The sequence below is a fragment of the Asterias amurensis genome, chromosome 3 (assembly GCF_032118995.1).
Source record: "Asterias amurensis chromosome 3, ASM3211899v1".
Lineage (NCBI taxonomy): Eukaryota > Metazoa > Echinodermata > Asteroidea > Forcipulatida > Asteriidae > Asterias > Asterias amurensis.
In genome coordinates, this window is record NC_092650.1 from 14,369,015 (window position 1) to 14,388,099 (window position 19,085).

The window sequence follows — 19,085 nt, forward strand, 5'->3', positions numbered from 1 at the left end:
TGCCTTTAAAGGATGACGTGTTGGCAAATTGGATACTATAGATACAACGCCATGTAATATAAACCATGTATAAAACGAAATGGTGCCTCGAGGGCTGATGGTTCTGTCCACTGTTTTTATTGCTCAGCTGGGTCGGGAGGACAGTAGTTTGACTCATCAAAAGTCTTCAATTACATTTAGAGAAAATTGAACTTCGTGTGTTAAAAGAACATTGCCTTTTTGTAACCCTGATCTTGTTCTCTGCTTACGTACTCAGATTTAAAAGCGCTTGATGCATTTGGTTGTATTTGTCAGAAACCAAGATTCTCACTTATAGGTGTATGGCAACATTGTGCATAAAATACTAAATCTGTGAATTAAACTATGACAAATGTAGCTATAGCCTTGTGTACTTAGCAGATTTTGCCTGAAAATGTGTACAACAACGCCATTGTGTACTAAATGCCGGAAAACGTGTTCGATATATAAAGCAGATTTTGTCTGAAATTGTACAAAGCTAAAGCCTTGCGTACTCAAAGCAGGTTTTGTTTTAACATGTGACCAAGGCTGCCCTGTGTACTTATTAGATTTCGCTTAAAAATGTATACTGAGCAAATTTTGCCTGAAAATTTGTACAAGACTATGAGCCAAGCGTACTTAGCACATTTTCCCTGAAAGTGTGAACAAGGTGCTTGTGTATAGTAGATTTTGCCTGAAAGTTTGACAAGGCTTGTAGCCCTGTGTAGATTTTGCCTAAAACACTTGTGCACAATTTTTGCCTTAAAAAATGTGACAAGGCTTAAAGACAGTGGACACTATTGGTAATTACTCAAAACAATTATTAGCATAAAACCTTTCTTGGTGACGAGTTATGGGGAGAGGTTAACGGCTCCCTCTGAAGTGCCATAGTTTTCGAGACAGAAGAATTTTTCCACTAATTTGATTTCAAGACCTCAGATTTAGAACTTGAGGTCTCGAAATCAACCATCTAAACGCACACACCTCGTGTGACATGGGTGTTTTTCTTTCATTATTATCTCGCAAGTTCGATGACCGATTGAGCTCAAATTTGCACCGGTTTGTTATTTTATGCATATGTTGAGATACACCAACTGTGAAGGCTAGTCTTTGACAATTACCAATAGTGTCCACTGCCTTCAAAAATGTGTACAAAAAATTGTGTACTATAATAGCAGATTTTGCCTGATTTTGCCTTGTGTACTTAGCAGATATTTGTCAAATTTTGCGTTGTGTATGTACTTAGTATATTTTGTCCACAAATTCGCAGAGATCGCATTAAAATGTGTACACAGCTACAGTCGTGTGTACTAAGCATATTTTCCCTGAAACTGTGTACTAAGCAGATTTTGCCTGAAAATTTGTACAAGTCTATAGCCATTTCTACTTAGCAAGTTTTGCCTGAAAATGTGAACAATGAGCAGATTTTGCCTGAAAATTGTGTGTACTTAGCAGAATTTGCATGATTTTGCCTTGTGTGCTTGACAAGTTTATCTAAACATATTTACTTAGCAAATTTTGCCTTAAAGCCACTGGACACTATTGGTAACTTTCAAAGACCAGTCTTCTCACTTGCTTAGCTGTATCTCAACGTATGCATATAAATAACAAACCTGTGAAAATTTGAGCTCGATTGGTCGTCGGAGTTGCGAGATAACTATGAAAGAAAAAAATGCCTTTGTCACACGAAGTTGTGTGCTTTCAGATGCTTGATTTCGAGACCTCAAGTTCTAACCTTGAGGTCTCGAAGTCAAATTCGTGGAAAGTTACTTCTTTCTCGAAAACTACTCCACTTCGGGAGCCGTTTCTCACAATGTTTTATACTATCAACCTCTCACCATTACTCGTTACCAAGTGAGGTTTCATGCTAATAGATATTTTGAGTAATTACCAATAGTGTCCACTGCCTTTAATATTCCTGTGGTATTTTGGGGGGAACACTCATGTACCACAGGAAATAGCATTTTACCACAGCCAGCCAGACATTACCACAAAAGTTCCTGGGGTACTTAATATTCCTGTGGTATTTCGGGGGAACACTCAGGTACCACAGGAAGTACAAACTTACCACAGGCAGTCATTGACATTACCACACGGGTGTAGTTAGGAGTTCCTGTGGTACTTAATATTCCTGTAGTATTTTGTGTGGTAACATTAGGTAACACATGAAATATTATTTTACCACAGCCAGCCTGTAGACATTACCATACAAGTTCCTGTGGTACTTAATATTCCTGTGGTAATTCGTGTGGTAACAGCAAGTACCACAGGCGTTACCACAGGAAGTTTTTGTAAGGGAGGTTATAGCCTTGTGTAATGAGCAGATTTTGCCTGATTATGCCCTGCGTACTTGAAAGCTACAAGAACATAGCCTTGTGTACTTAGCAGATTTTGTCTAAAAATATTATCAGAATGCTAAAAAATGTGTAGCAGATTTTGCCTGAAAATGTGACACGGCTATACGTACCCTTGTGTTCTTAGCAGATTTTGCCAGCAAACGTGTACAAGGTTATAGTAGCCTTGTGTACTGAGCAGAATTCGCCTGAAAATTTGTACAAGGCTATAGCCATGTGTACTAAGTAGATTTTGCCTGAAAATGTGACAAGGCCATCTTAGTAGATTTGGCATAAAATGTGACAAGGTTATAATAGCCTTGTGTACTAACTAGATTTTGCGTGAAATTGTGTATATAGCCTTGTGTACTAAATAGATTTTGCCTGAAAATGTGACAAGGCTACAGCCTTGTGTACTTAACAAAACTTGCCTAAAATTGTGTACAAGACTGCAGCCCTGTGAACTGAGCAGATATTTGCTTGATTTTGCCTGGTGTACTCGGCAGGTTTTACCTGAAACTGTGTATTAGACCTTAGCCTTGTGTACTCAGCAGATTGTTCGTAAACAAACTTACTTTGCAAGTTTTGCTCGAAAATGTGTACATGGCTTTAGCCTTGTGTGGTGAGCAGATTTTGGCTGAATATTTGACAAAGTAGATTTTGCCTGAAAATGTGTACAAGGCTACAAAGCCTTGATTACTACGTAGATTTTGCCTGAATATGTAACAAGGCTACAGCCTTGTGTACTTTTGCCTGAAAATATGAACAAGGCTATATATATACTTAGCAGAGCTTGCCTAAAATTCCGTACAAGACTATAGCCCTGTGAACTGACCGATTTTTGCTGGATTTTCCCTAGTGTACTTAGTAGATTTTGCCTGAAAATATGACAAGGCTTAAGCCTTGTTTACTTAGTAGATTTTGCCTCAAAATGTGAACAAGGCTTTAGTGTTCTTAGCAGATTTTGCCTGAAAAAAATGTACAAGGCTATAGTAGATTTTGCCTGAAAATGTGACAAGGGAAAGCCTTTTTTACTTAGAAGATTTTGCCTGAAAATATGTACAAGGCTATATAGCCTTGTGTACTGAGCAGATTTTGCCTGAATACATGACAAGGCTATAACCTTGTGTACTAAGTAGATTTTGCCTGAAAATGTGTACAAAATTAAAGCCAAATGTACTGAGCATATTTTGCCTGAAAATGTGTACAAGGCCGTGTACTAAGTAGATGTGCCTGAAAATGTTAATACTTAGTAGATTTTGCATGAAATAAGGCTATGCCCTTGAGTACTAAGTAGATTTTGCCTGAAAATGTGACAAGGTTAAAGCCTTGTTTACTTAGTACATTTTGCCTGAAAATGTGTACAAGGCTATAGCCACGTGTTATAAGTAGATTTTGCATACTATATAGATTTTGCCTGAAAATGTGACAAGGCTATAGCCTTGTGTACTAAGTAGATTTTGCCTGAATATATGACAAGGCTATAGCCTTGTGTACTAAGTAGATTTTGCCTGAATATATGACAAGGCTATAGCCGTGTGTACTAAGTCGATTTTGCCTGAATATATGACAAGGCTATAGCCTTGTGTACTAAGTAGATTTTGCCTGAAATGTGTACAAGGCTATAGCCTTGTGTACTAAGTAGATTTTGCCTGAATATATGACAAGGCTATAGCCTTGTGTACTAAGTAGATTTTGCCTGAATATATGACAAGGCTATAGCCTTGTGTACTAAGTAGATTTTGCCTGAATATATGACAAGGCTATAGCCTTGTGTACAAAGTAGATTTTGCCTGAAAATGTGTACAAGGCTATATGCCTTGTGTACTAAGTAGATTTTGCCTGAAAATGTGTACAAGGCTATAGCTTTGTGTACTAAGTAGATTTTGCCTGAATATATGTACAAGGCTACAGCCTGAAATGTTTCAAGGCTATAGCCTTGTGTACTAAGTAGATTTTGCCTTGTGTACTAAATAGATTTTGCCTGAATATATGTACAAGGCTATAGCCTTGTGTTCAAAGTAGCCTTTGCCTAAATATATACAAGGCTATAGCCTTGTGTCCTTAGTTGATTTTGCCTGAAAATATGAACAAGGCTATATATATACTTGTGTACTTAGCAGAACTTGCCTAAAATTCCGTACAAGACTATAGCCTTGTTAACTGAGCAGATTTTTGCTGGATTTTCCCTAGTGTACTTAGTAGATTTTGCCTGAAAACGTGACAAGGCTTAAGCCTTGTTTACTTAGTAGATTTTGCCTGAAAATGTGAACAAGGCTATAGTGTTCTTAGCAGATTTTGCCTGAAAAAATGTACAAGGCTATAGTAGATTTTGCCTGAAAATGTGACAAGGGAAAGCCTTTTTTACTCAGAAGATTTTGCCTGAAAATATGTACAAGGCTATAGCCTTGTTTACTTAGTAGATTTTGCCTGAAAATGTGTACAAAATTAAAGCCAAATGTACTGAGCATATTTTGCCTGAAAATGTGTACAAGGCCGTGTACTAAGTAGATGTGCCTGAAAATGTTAATACTTAGTAGATTTTGCATGAAATAAGGCTATGCGCTTGAGTACTAAGTAGATTTTGCCTGAAAATGTGACAAGGTTAAAGCCTTGTTTACTTAGTAGATTTTGCCTGAAAATGTGTACAAGGCTATAGCCACGTGTTATAAGTAGATTTTGCATGAAGTAGTGACAAGGCTATATATAGCTTTGTATACTAAATAGATTTTGCCTGGAAATGCGACAAGGCTATAGCCTTGTGTACTTTGAAGATTTTGCCTGAAATGTTTCAAGGCCCAATGTTTCAAGGCCTTGTGTACTAAGTAGATTTTGCCTGAATATATGACAAGGCTATAGCCTTGTGTACTTTGAAGATTTTGCCTGAAATGTTTTTTGCCTGAATATATGACAAGGCTATAGCCTTGTGTACTTTGAAGATTTTGCCTGAAATGTGTACAAGGCCTTGTGTACTAAGTAGATTTTGCCTGAATATATGACAACTTTGTAGACTTTGCCTGAAATGTTTCAAGGCTATAGCCTTGTGTACTAAGTAGATTTTGCCTGAAAATGTGTACAAGGCTATAGCCTTGTGTACTAAGTAGATTTTGCCTGAAATGTTACAAGGCTAGAGCCTTGTGTACTAAGTAGATTTTGCCTGAAAATGTGTACAAGGCTATAGCCTAGTTTACTTAGTAGATTTTGCCTGAAAATGTGTACAAGGCTATAGCCTTGTGTACTAAGTAGACTTTGCCTGAAAATGTGTACAAGGCTATAGCCTTGTTTACTTAGCAGATTTTGCCTGGAAATGTGTACAAGGCTACAGCCTTGTGTACTAAGTAGATTTTGCCTGAAAATGTGTACAAGGCTATAGCCTAGTTTACTTAGTAGATTTTGCCTGAAAATGTGTACAAGGCTATAGCCTTGTGTGCAAAGTAGATTTTGCCTGAAAATGTGTACAAGGCTACAGCCTTGTGTACTAAGTAGATTTTGCCTGAAAATGTGTACTAAGTAGATTTTGCCTGAAAATGTGTACAAGGCTATAGCCTTGTGTACTAAGTAGACTTTGCCTGAAAATGTGTACAAGGCTATAGCCTTGTTTACTTAGCAGATTTTGCCTGAAAATGTGTACAAGGCTACAGCCTTGTGTACTAAGTAGATTTTGCCTGAAAATGTGTACAAGGCTATAGCCTTGTGTGCAAAGTAGATTTTGCCTGAAAATGTGTACAAGGCTATAGCCTTGTTTACTTAGTAGATTTTGCCTGAATATATGTACAGGGCTATAGCCTTGTGTACAAAGTAGATTTTGCCTGAAAATGTGTAAAAAACTACAGCCTTGTTTACTTAGTAGATTTTATATTTGTATACTAAGTAGATTTTGCCTGAATATATGTACAAGGCTATAGCCTTGTTTACTTAGTAGATTTTGCCTGAATATATGTACAAAGTAGATTTTGCCTGAAAATGTGTAAAAAACTACAGCCTTGTTTACTTAGTAGATTTTATCTGAAAATGTGTACATAGCCTTGTATACTAAGTAGATTTTGCCTGAATATATGTACAAGGCTTTAGCCTAGTATACTTAGTAGATTTTGCCTGAAAATGTGTACAAGGCAGATTTTGCCTGAAAATGTGTACAAGGCAGATTTTGCCTGAAAATGTGTACAAGGCCTTGTTTACTAATTAGATTTTGCCTGAAAATGTTTACTAATTAGATTTTGCCTGAAAATGTGTACAAAACTATAGCCTTGTTTACTTAGTAGATTTTGCCTTGTTTACCTGCTTGATTTTGCCTTGTGTACTTGGCAGGTTTTACCTGAAAATGTGTATGAGACCTTAGCCTTGTGTACTCAGCAAAGTTTTCGTAAACAAATTTGCTTTGCAAGTCTTGCTTGAAAATGTGTAGCCTTGTGTACTCGTGTACATAGCCATGTGTACTAAGTAGATTTTGCCTGAAAATGTGACAAGGCTATTGTGCACTTGCATAAAATTGTGTACAAGACTATAGCTTCGTGAACTGAGCAGATTTTTGCTTGAGTTTGCCTTGAGTACTTGGCAGATTTTACCTGAAAATGTGTACAAGACCTTAGCCTTGTGTACTCAGCAGATTTTTCGTAAACACATTTACTTTGCAAGTTTTGCTTGAAAATGTGTGCACCTTGTAGATTTTGCCTGAGTATGCCTTGTGTAATTGACAGGTTTTGCGTGAAAGTTAGTACAATACAATAGCCTTGTGTAGCAGGTTTTGACTAAACGGTTAGCAGATTGCTTTAAAATGCTACAAGGCTGTTGCATTGTGTATTAAGCAGATTTTGCCCAAAAGTTTGTTCAAGACTATAGTATATACTGGCATGAACTAACACAGTCCCTTTACAACATGGCCTGCTAGGACATAAATTTGCTAAGCATGAAATTTCTTCCTTGATAGAAACAGGATTACCAACCAAGTTTCTATTTTTTGCATATTGCTTGTTTGGTTGGTAATCCGGTTTTTATCAACACAAAAATGCCACGACTAGCAATTTGTGTTGTGCTTAGCAGCTCTTTGAAGTTTGGCCCTGGTGTCACTCAGTCCAAAAAAGTGTTGATAAGCCCTTGGTGCCGAGACGGTCTTCTCGGAGCCAGCAAAGTACAAGTTTGAGGGCTTTGGTAGGGGATTGCTCATGGGGGCCAGTGTAGCTTCAACCCCCACGAAAGAAGGTTGGGTGAATGTCATCTCAAATCAATCTGTGGTAGAAAATAAATAATTTTCTATAATTGTTTTTAACAAAATGTTATAGTACAAGTAAATCTTGATTTGGGTACTTTTTCAAAATGTCCATAGATTTACATTAAACTTACAGGGTATAAAGATAATAATAGTGGAAAGCTTCCCTTCAAAACTTACTTACTGAGGTGCTGTAGTTTTTTTAGAAATGAGTAAAACAATGTCATGAAAATACGTTTGTTAATAGTTAAAATAATGTTCGTCTCATGAGACGAAAATCATTTTCATGACATTGTTTTACTCATTTCCCCCAAACTGCAGCACCTCAGCACGTAGTATTTTCAGGGAAGCTTTCTACTATCATTATCTTCAAACTGTGTAAGTTTAGTGTAAATCTGTGGACATTGTGTTTTTTTGTCCTACACAAGTTACATAGACCCTTTAATGACCTTTCTCCAGCTTCAATCAGGGCCCACCTTCATGAGGGTGTAAAGCAGAAAATTGTGCTCAGCATTTTTTTGCAAAGCAACAGATAATGAGTGGGGCACCAGTTGCAACAATGTACACTTTGAGTTGCGGCTCGTAGGGCACAGCCAGTTTCTAATATGCAATATTTTTATGCGCTTTGCAAGTTTGTTTAACATTTACGGACTTTAATCAATGGGGCCCAGATATACACATTTGCGTATTTGTGGGATAACTTATCTTACAAAATGTTTTTTAATTTTACTTTTTTTTTAATTTTTATTTATTTATTTATTTATTTATTTATGTTTTTTTTTTTTTTTTTTTTTTTTTTCTTGGTAATACTCAACATCGCTCTGTCACTTGAACGGGAACTTGTAGGGCCGGGGGCTTCATTTGATTAGACTTGACACAGTCCTTCTACATCTGGTGTTGCACAGTTCAAAAACCATCCTGGGTAAAGCCTCAACGTTGGGTGTATTCCATCTCCAAGGTGTTCTTCCCAATCTTTTGCAACAAACATACAATTTTTAAAGATAAATGTTGGTAAAACTCTTTCAATATCGGTTGGTCTACAGAAAGGTCACCCGGACTGCTGATCACAAGTTATCATTTAGAGGTTCAAAATCTGATTTGCTTTTTGCATGTTTAAATTATCCTTCCAACGTAATCAACATGTTGATGAGGATTTGTTTGTGATCTTTGTAAAGAACATTGTACGGAAATGCTCTTTAAAGAAAGAGGATAAAAAGACACATCCTTTTCGTCTGGCAACTAACACCTGTTATCTATATGTTATTGTTTGTAATATTTTGAAATTCTGTGGTCGAGTTGTCCCACTCCTTTGTAGGCAGTTTTAACAGTAGTTGGTAACTTGATAACTTAAAACATCTAAATCTGTGCATGACTCTTGTCACTACTGGTAGGCCTCATCTCAGCTTATGGGAAGTACTTCATCATCTTCAAGATGAAAACTTAAGCTTCTCTTTAGAACAAATGCTTTCTAAAAGAAAGTTAACTATGGGTGTGACATTAATCAGCCAATGTCAGGTTCACCATACACATTACCTGAGATAACCATACTTTACCAAACCAATGTAATCTAAGGTGTCCCAGAGCTGTCATCTGTGTGCTTGCCAAAATATCCTCTTTAGCAACACCATGTTGCAGCTGAAACAAAAACAAGGTATAAATATGATAATTGAAGGCATTGCATGAAGAAAGTGTTAGAGCTGTGGTGGTTTTCGTGTTTTAATTTTCCTTCCAAAGTAATCAATGCGTTGATGAAGATTCGTTTCCAATTTTAAATTTCTGGGATGAGTTGTCCCACATTGTACGGGAATGCTCTTTAAAGAAATAGGATTGAAAAGACATCCCTTTTGTCTGGTATTTAACACCTGTTATCTCTATTGTACTTGTTTGTGATATTCAAAATGTTGTGGTCGAGTTGTCCCACTACTAAATAAGCAGTTTTCGGCACCAGTATAGGCATGGTAACTTTTCTTGATACCTTACTCAATCTTTTGCAAGACTCCAGTCCATAAAGGAACAGTCATCATCACATCTCAATGGAAACTACTTCAAGATTAAAACTTGATGATGCTTTCTAGAAGAAGGTAAAATGTGGGTGTAACATCAATCAGCCAATGTCAGGTTCATCAAACACATTACCTGAGCTAACCCCGATACTTTACCAAAACCGGTGTTGTCTATGGTGTCCCAGAGCTGCCATGTGTTCAACGTTGCTGGCCAAAACATCCTCTTTCACAATAACATGTTGCAGACTGTGTGAAGAAAACAAAATAATTGTAAAAAATAGTAAGGTTAACTATGACTGTTTGGTTGCGGTAGCACCATGCACTTGCTTTGCAGATTACATATTTAGAAGAACAGTTGGCTTGCTGGATATTTTACAACCATGAAGTAGTTTTTGGTGGATTTGGGAGACTTCTCCACCTCATCGGAGTAGAATTTTTGAAATTTGGGAGACATCTCAGTTTTGAATAGAACTGACCTGCAGTTTTCGGCACTAGTAGATGGTAACTTTAAAACTTAAAACATTACTAAATATGTTGCATGATTCCAGTCCCTACACGGAGGTAGGCATCATCTCAGCTTAATGGAAACTACTTCATCATCTTCAAGATGAAAACTTGATCTGATCTTAAGAATACATGTTTTCTATAAGAAGATTACCATTGTGAGGGTCACTTCAAGCAGCCAATGTCATACACATTACCGGAGATGACCCTGATACATTACCAAACCGATGTTGTCTGAGGTGTCCCAGGACTGCCATGTGCTCACCGTTGCTAACTGAAACATCCTCGTCAACAAAAACAGGTTGCAGACTGTGTGAAACAAAAAAACAATGCAGGTATTAAGGTATAAATGTTTGGACTGCGGTGGTAGCACCATGCACTTGCTTTGCAGATTGCGCTATTAAGAGAACTTGGCTCGCTTGATATTCTAAAACCCTGAAGTAGTTTTTTTTTGGGGGGGGGGGGTGGTGGGGGTATTTGGGAGACTTCTCTACTGTATCGGAGTATAATTTTTGAAATTCAGGAGACATCTCCATTCTGAAAAGAACTTTCCTGGTTATAAACTACAACTTGGACGGAAGGTTGGAAATCGGCCGAGACTACTATTTCCACTTCGTGGATTGAGTGGACTTCTCGCTATTAACTTCACTACCGAGGAGTGACTGATCTCAACGTTTCGACTCTAGATCTGCTTTGACTGTAACAGCTAGCCTGTTGATTGAATGCTCTGAGCTGTGAATACAAGAGTCAGATCTTTGGTGGAGAGGAGATCACTTCACCCGATACTCATTTTTTTTCTTCTGCCCAGTTTGCGAGTTTCAAAGCACATCATTCGCCACAACATCTACTGCAGGAGGCTGGTACAGGCTGCAGCGGAAAACAAACAAAAAGAGTGTGTTAAGAGAACGTGAGAGCTGTAGAGCAACGGCTTTTTTTATTCAAACTTACGCCTGATGCTTTGCTCGCTCAAACCATTGGCCAATTTCATAGAATGTTGCTGAGCACAAACATTTTGCTAAGCATGAAATGTCTTCCTTGGTTTCAACAGAATACAACCAAATTTCCATTTGTCAATGAAATGACGTGAAAATTTGCTAGTAAAATGACGCAAAAATTTGTTTAGCAATCCTGTTGTCATCAAGGCAACAATTTCATGCTATGCAAATATGGGTGACCCACTCTGTGAAAATGAGTCAGTTGTAGCCCAAAGAAATATTGAGTAATGGAGAGTTCAAATTAATGTAAAAAAATATAGATTTTTGTTTTGACTTTTTAAGATTTATACTATTTGTATGATAAATCTTTAGAACACTTATTTTTAGGCAATAAAGCTATTAATACGTCAAATTTGTGATCATACTTTAATTTAACTTGTTTCAATTTGCGCGAAACGGTAGTTCAAACATAACTTTACTTGTATTTCGTAAAAAAACTGGCTAATTTGTAGTTCTTAGTTTTGGTTCAAGACATGTTCTTTTTTGGTACAGGAACTTGTTTTTATCGTCCGTGTGTAAGTTTCTTTTTTATCGCAAGACAAATGAGATTGAGCGTCTTGAATCACGACCAAGTACTACGTCAGTCACACCTTAAACTTAACCTATCTCCAGCCAACTTTCTGAAAAAGTAGAGAGTTAGTCTTATCTCTAGGCCAACACTGATATATACTCTAGGCCTTTACTGACTCACCATTCATACGTACCTATATAGGCACCACTGAAGTCTTTCTCCCATGGATGCTTTTTCATCAATCCTTTCTTTTCTCGTGCCACCTCAGAGTTGGTATGTTCTTTTACTTTAAAGAACATTATTTGCTTGTAGAATTTTGACCCAAATACGCAAGTGTTGCAGCTTTGTTATTTAATACTTTATCAATTTGTTTTTAAATTTGTTTTCAATGACAATTTTAGTCCGAGTTGCCTCATATTTAGGAGTGATGCAATACTGATGTTAGGAATATGTAAATATTAATTTAGCTGGACTAAATTATTTATTTACAACACTCCTAAATCAACATCAATCATCCATTGATGTAATTTTCATCGGTTATCTATTCATATTTTACCGATTTTTTTTTAAGATTTAGTTATTTAACAATTTCTACATTCAGAGTTGATATCATGCTGATATTAGGAATAATGTAAATATTAATTTAGAAAGTCTAAATTCTGTATTTACAACTTCTTCCTAAATCAGACATTAATCATAAAATGAATGTTGATTTGACTACATTATTAATACTTCTAAATACTTTTGGTGGTGGGTTAAAATACTGTGCCCCTAAATACAAAGCAGTATAGAAACACAAGGAACTTTTGTATAAAATATAACATTAATAACTATGTTTTGCTCGGTTTTAAAGAAGATTTGTAAACACTTATTATGATTAAATTTAAAGTTGAGTTTTGTTACATTGTTTGAAACTTAAAATCATGACAATTTTAAATAAACATGACAACTGATGACTTGGAGTTTCAACCCTGACAGAAGTAACCAGTTAGACTAGTCTCCTAATTAAAAAGCATCATTGGCTTCGACCAATATGCAGCTCAAGAAAATGCCAAGAAAATGTGACTTCACCTTGAAAGCTCTACATGCGAGGACAACATCAACAAGATCAAAGAGCATCTTGGAGGGGAAGGGGCGGTACGAGGGGTGGGACTCTGCAAGAGAACAGGTTAGATCTTCTCTTACACTTCGAAGTCTTCGTCTTGATCTTGATCTTGATTTAGGACAACTTGCGTTATCCGACCTCCACTATTGCGCTTAATCAGTTATGTTTTTTTTTGGTTTGTTTTAGTGAACCATTAACAAAAAAATTGACGTACGTTCAGTTCAATTCAATTACTGTTTAATCATTTGGAACACACGTGAAATTTGTTTTCAAGAAGTGTATCAACTCAAACACTGGGCAAATGTAATTGAAAAGTTGCAGATCGTCTCTTTTAAATGTGACTCGAATGTTGTGGTTATTTAGTTTTTTTATAAAGATGAGGTACATGTTTCCAAAATTCTTACTAATGTGTTTTTGCTGCCCTTTGAAAGATAAAGGGGCAATTAAGGCCTCTAAAAGGATAAAGGGCAGCGTCTGTCAAAATTCTTTTTTTTTTTAAGTTGCGGCATATCTTCAAAATTCGTACTAGAGTGTGTTTGCTGCCCTTTGTGAAAACAGGCAATTAAGGCCTTAAAGAATAAAGGGCAGCATTTATCAAAGGATTTATTCGCAAATAAAACAACTGTGGAGGTCGGATGGTGCCAAGCTTTCCTTACCTGAATCCGGCGATGACTCCGGCGAGGACTCCGGCGAGGACTCCGGCGAGGACTCCAGTGTGCGTCCACAAGCCACATATCCACAGATAACATCTGACACCTGGGCACTGGGGGTAAAATAAATAACCAAATAAAATAAATAAAAACAAATACATACAAATAAATAAACAAATCCCAGAAAAGTTTCCGTATAGCGCCACCACTTTTTCATTCGATATGAAACAGTTTTGCATCTTATTTACCTCAATGAGATATCCCTTTTTGTAAAAATTAGTGAAAAAGTGGTGGCGCCATATGGAAAGTTATCCAAAATCCCCTCCCCGACACAAACAAACAAATAAATAAATAAATATCCCAAATAAATGAACAAATAAAATATTCAAAATTCTCTCACAGCATAAAAGACGACAAATGCACAACTCTTTATGTGGTTGTAGAAGTTGGCACTATGTTGTGTTTTAATACAGTGTGTGCATTTGTGAACAGAACCCTCTGCCCCCCCCCACCCCCACCCCTCAACTTTAACCAAAGAGACTCAATCCACACATGATCACAGTGTCCATGTAACTTAAAACTAAACCAATTCAGAAGACGAAAGAAAAAAGGTTTTCGTCGTTGGGCCTACACCCCAAATTTAGGTAATTATGTCTCAAAGCCTTACCTTTTTTTGTCGATGACTCGATGTGTTCATTCGGCTTCGCTCATGAAGGTTTACGGCCCATTCCACGGCGAGCACTCTCCAGCCACCCGAGCTCAAACACCGAAGTCCATTTAAATTTAAAAAGTTCAGGTCGGAAGCAGGAGAACGTCGAAGAATTTACGATAATGTAGTGACTGGCTCAACAGTGAATTTTGTGCGGAACACCGCAATTTTTTGTAAAAATGTTCAACCATATGATAACATACACTACAAGCATACTTCATGTGTGCTGTTAATTCTAGGCCCGATACTTCAAACGTTTGACCAAGCCTTTTAGAATATCACCATTTCAACAGCACACATACGAAACAGTTCTTAATGCAAGTGACATTATCTGGTGAGAATTTCTTCGAAAAATACAAGTAAAGTTCAGCAGGAAATCTTGACAATTTCGACAAAATTAACGAGTAAAGTTCATCAGAAAACGCGACGTCCAAGAAACACCCTAAAGTTGGGCCGAGAGATACGGCCATCCTCCAGCGCGACAGGTCCAGTAATGCCGTGCTGTATCGGTCACAAGGAGGGCTTCGAAAACCGTGCCAAGATCTCCTTATTTGCATAACAAGAACTCTTTCAGAAGATGACATTCTACAGTCACCAGCTGTTTCCAGTTTCATTCTCTTTTCTTGTTGATGTGCAGGCCAACCCATTAGAGTTATATAACAGTGTTCATTATAAGCAGAGCATTATATTACCATACACGCGAACACGGACGATCATGGGTTCGAGTCCCTATTGGTATTTCTTAACAATGTCCGCTTAGAAAACATAAGTGAACCAGTGCATGACCTGTGTTGACGAGTGGCCAGCGCCATTTTGTCAACACCAGAAAATTACTTTTCCTGCAATCTTAAAGGCAGTGGACACTATTGGTTATTACTCAAAATAATTATCACCATAAAACTTCATTTGGTTATGAGTAATTGGGAGAGGTTGATAGTATAAAACATTGTGAGACACGGCTCCCTCTGAAGTGACATAGTTTTCGAGAAAGAAGTAATTTTCCACGAATTTGATTTCGAACCTTAGAATTTGAGGTCTCGAAATCAAGCATCTGAAAGCACAGAACTTCGTATGACAAGGGTGTTTTTTCTTTCATAGTTATCTCGCAACTCCGACGACCAATTGAACTGAAATGTTCACAAGTTTGTTGTTTTATGCATATGTTGAGATACACTAAGTGAGAAGACTGGTCTTTGACAATTACCAATAGTGTCCATTGTCTTTAAATGGTTCTTTTGTAACTACCATTTTGTTTGTGACATTTATTGTGAATCAGCTGTAGAGGAGAGCCTCTAGACAGGAACTTTGTTTCTGTCAGAAACATTTCTCAGATTGTGTTTTCCATTGATCTGCGTGGACCAGATGGCTGATAATTATTTCCAGCAGCATCTAATAAAAACTATATTTCACTATTTTTAAATTTCACAGGTTAGAGTATCATTGTGCGTTAATCTACATTATAGGATTAAAGGATTTGGTACGTTTCCAAAATGTCCACAGATTTACATAAAACTTACAAGGTTTGAAGATAATGATAGTGGAAAGCTTCCCTTCAAATACTACTAACTGGGGTTCTGTAGTTTTTTAAAAATAGGTAAAAAAAGTCACAAAATATATTTCGTATCTAGTGATGTAAAATCCCATTTGGCAGTATACCATAATACATAGCACTTACTGGTTAATACGATTTTACATGTTAAACTGAGACGAAGATTATTTTTTGTTTACTCGTTTCTCAAAAAGTATAGCACCTCAGTGGGTGAAATTACAAGGGGAGCGTTCTACTATCATAATCGTCTAACTGTGTAAGTTTAATGTAAATCTGTGGACATTTTGTTTTGTGTTAAGAAAAGGTATCATAATTATGGGCCCATTCAAAGCCATTATACACTTGCGGCACAGAAAAAAAAATAAAAGTTCACAGATTTACAAATAACTTACAGGGTTTACAGAAGGTAATGGTGAAAGACTTCTCATGAAATATTAATCAATGAAATGCTTTACTTTTCGAGAAAACATTAAAACAATTATCAATTCTCGTTGTCGAGAATTACGGATTTATTTTAAACACATGTCATGACACGGCGAAACGTGCGGAAACAAGGGTGGAGTTTCCCCGTTATTTTCTCCCGACTCCGATGACCGATTGAGCCTTAATTTTCACAGGTTTGTTATTTTTTTATATCAGTTGTGATACACGAAGTGTGGGCCTTTGGACAATACTGTTTACAGAAAGTGTCCATTGGCTTTAAAACAATGGAATGGTTCCAAAAACCAAAGGTATGAAAAAAAGAAGAGAGAAAAAAACAGACCACCGATCCACCTCTTCAATACTTGGTATAATATTTATAATCACTGTTACTTAAACGCATGGACACCTTTAGTAGTTGTCAAAGACCAGTCTTCTCACTTGGTGTATCTCAAAATAAAATGTACAAAATAACAAACCTTTGAAAATTTGAACTCAATTGTTGGTCAAAGTAACCCTATGTTTTCTTGAGTATTCATCATTGTGCTTTATGGTTTTGCAAAACACTCCATATACTACGATGTCATCTCATTGCCGCCTCGAATGACGTCATTGCAAAATAGATTGTTGTGAAATGACATGTGAATTATTTTTCATTTATGAACTACAGACATTCCTTGCTATTGATTGTACACGGAACCTTTTACTGTGGAAAACTCTAGCCTTCTGTGTCACAATTATAATGAGACACTGTGGCTTGCCTATAATGCTTGCTGGTTAAAGGCAGTGGACACTATTGGTAATTACTCAAAATAATTATTAGCATAAAATCTTACTTGGTTACGAGTTATGGGGAGAGGTTGATGGTATACACATCGTGAGAAACGGCTCCCTCTGAAGTAACATAGTTTTCGAAAAAGAAGTATTTTCCACGAATTTGATTTCGAGACCTCAGATTTTGAATTTTAGGTCTCGAAATCAAGCATCTGAAAGCACACACCTTTGTGTGACAAGAATGTTTTTTTTTTTTCACTATTATCCCGCAACTTCGATGACCGATTGAGCTCAAATTTTCACAGGTTTGTTATTGTATGCATATGTCGAGATACAGCAAGTCAGAAGACTGGTCTTTGACAATTACTATGTCCAGTGTCTTTAATTTAGCTCAGGCTGATATCCTGGACAAAAGTGTTTTAATAATTTCGAAGTCGCGCTGCAGTTCTGGACTGAAGCCTTTTATTATGCATCTGAAGGCAGACAAATTTTATGCATGCTGTTTTTTCTTTCTTTTATTATTCTCTCGCAATATCGATGACCATTTAAGTCCAAATTTTTACAGACTGGTTAGTTTTATTCATACACCAAGTGAGAATACTCACTGGTCTTTGGCAATTACCAATAGTGTCCAGTGCCTTTAATTGTAGCATAGAAAAAGATTCCATGGGGACATCAGCGAGTGATGAAACCTCATTCCTAGTTCCATTAATACACCTCTCATGAAACATTTTCCGGGGATCATATTCTACTCAAAGCTTTTAGCAATGAATGTGTCCAACATGCCTTGAACATTGAATGAACCGTTCCGGCTTTCCACTAAGCTCCGCCCACCGCACACGTGAGCAAGAAACGTGTACGAACACTCCCAATGACATTCTGCACGATTCCGCCGCGCGTGCCAAATATACGCGCACGCATGACCGAGTTTGTCCGACCACAATCATTGCTGTGATTGGACAAAATGGGTGAACGCGCACAGTTTGATTGATAGGCCGGATCGGTCCATTGAAACAGCGGGTGATCTGTTACAACATGGCGGTGTCAGGGAAAGGGGGGGGGGGGGGGTAAAACGTTGCATTGACATTGCCATCTATACCTGGAGTGCGTTTTGGCGACCCCAATCAAAATTTGTTTCGGTTGTTGGTCGTTGGTTCTGCTGTTTAGACTGAACGATAACCGAGTTGTGAGCTCGGTTACCGTTTTGGTTATGACGTCAGAAACAGTTTTTGGTTGGGGTCGCCAAAACGCACTCCTTATTTCAAATACTCGGTACGCGCAAGTTGGAATGAGGTGCATGCTGCGAAAAAGGTCTCTGTAGTTTTCATCGCAATGCAATGACATGAGGTGACAATGCTTGCCAGTATCATGAGAGTTTTATTAAAGATATGCAGTACACATGCGCAATCTCTGCTCATGAGCATTATATTATGTCCTTCGGATGGGACGTAAAGACGTTGGTTCCCTGTGTTGTTTAACGCACGAACCCAGCGCGAATCGTGTTCGGTTGCAGTGTGAACGTTTCAGGATATAATTTGTTTCCGTTTTTGTTATGTTTTCTGTGAGAACATTCAAAATAATTTTTGTATGAGAACTCATTAGTGAGAAAACAACACATTTGTATAAAAGATAAAAACAGATCATTCAAATCGCAAAAAAAGCTTGGTCGGGTGCACCTGGCCTTCGGTAGAAACTCCACACACAAAAAAAAAAAAAAATGGGGAGAGGTTGATAATATAAAACGATGTGATAAACGGCTCCCTCTGAAGTAACGTACTTTTCGAGAAAGAAGTAATTTTCCATGAATTTGATCTCGAGACCTCAGATTTAGAATATTTTGAGGTCTCGAAATCACTGCAAGCATCTGAAAGCACACAACTTCGTGTGACAAGTGTGTTTTTGTCTTTCATTATTATATCGCAACCTCGACGACCGATTGAGCTCAAATTTTCACAGGTTCAAAACATGGTAAGAAACAAGAAAACAAAATTGGATTCTTTCATCCGACCATAATGTATTAATGCGTTAGAGAGTGGGTTGGCAAATTACTGCTGGAAATGTGATAATATTTCTCCCGCCTTCTTTAGTTCACAGCTGCAGGAGATTCTGGCCCCTGGATAGCCTGTACCCTACCCTCGAGTTGTGTTGAAATAATATCGTCTACTTACATAGCGCCCTCTTTTGAACCAACTTCCGTCAGGTTATGTTTACACACTGGGATTCAAAATCCACTAGGATAACCGGCAATGGCTGTCATATTAGCCGATCAAGTGTCTTCTAAAGCAAATATGGACCTCATTTCCAGTTGAAGAGTATGCTATGAAAATAG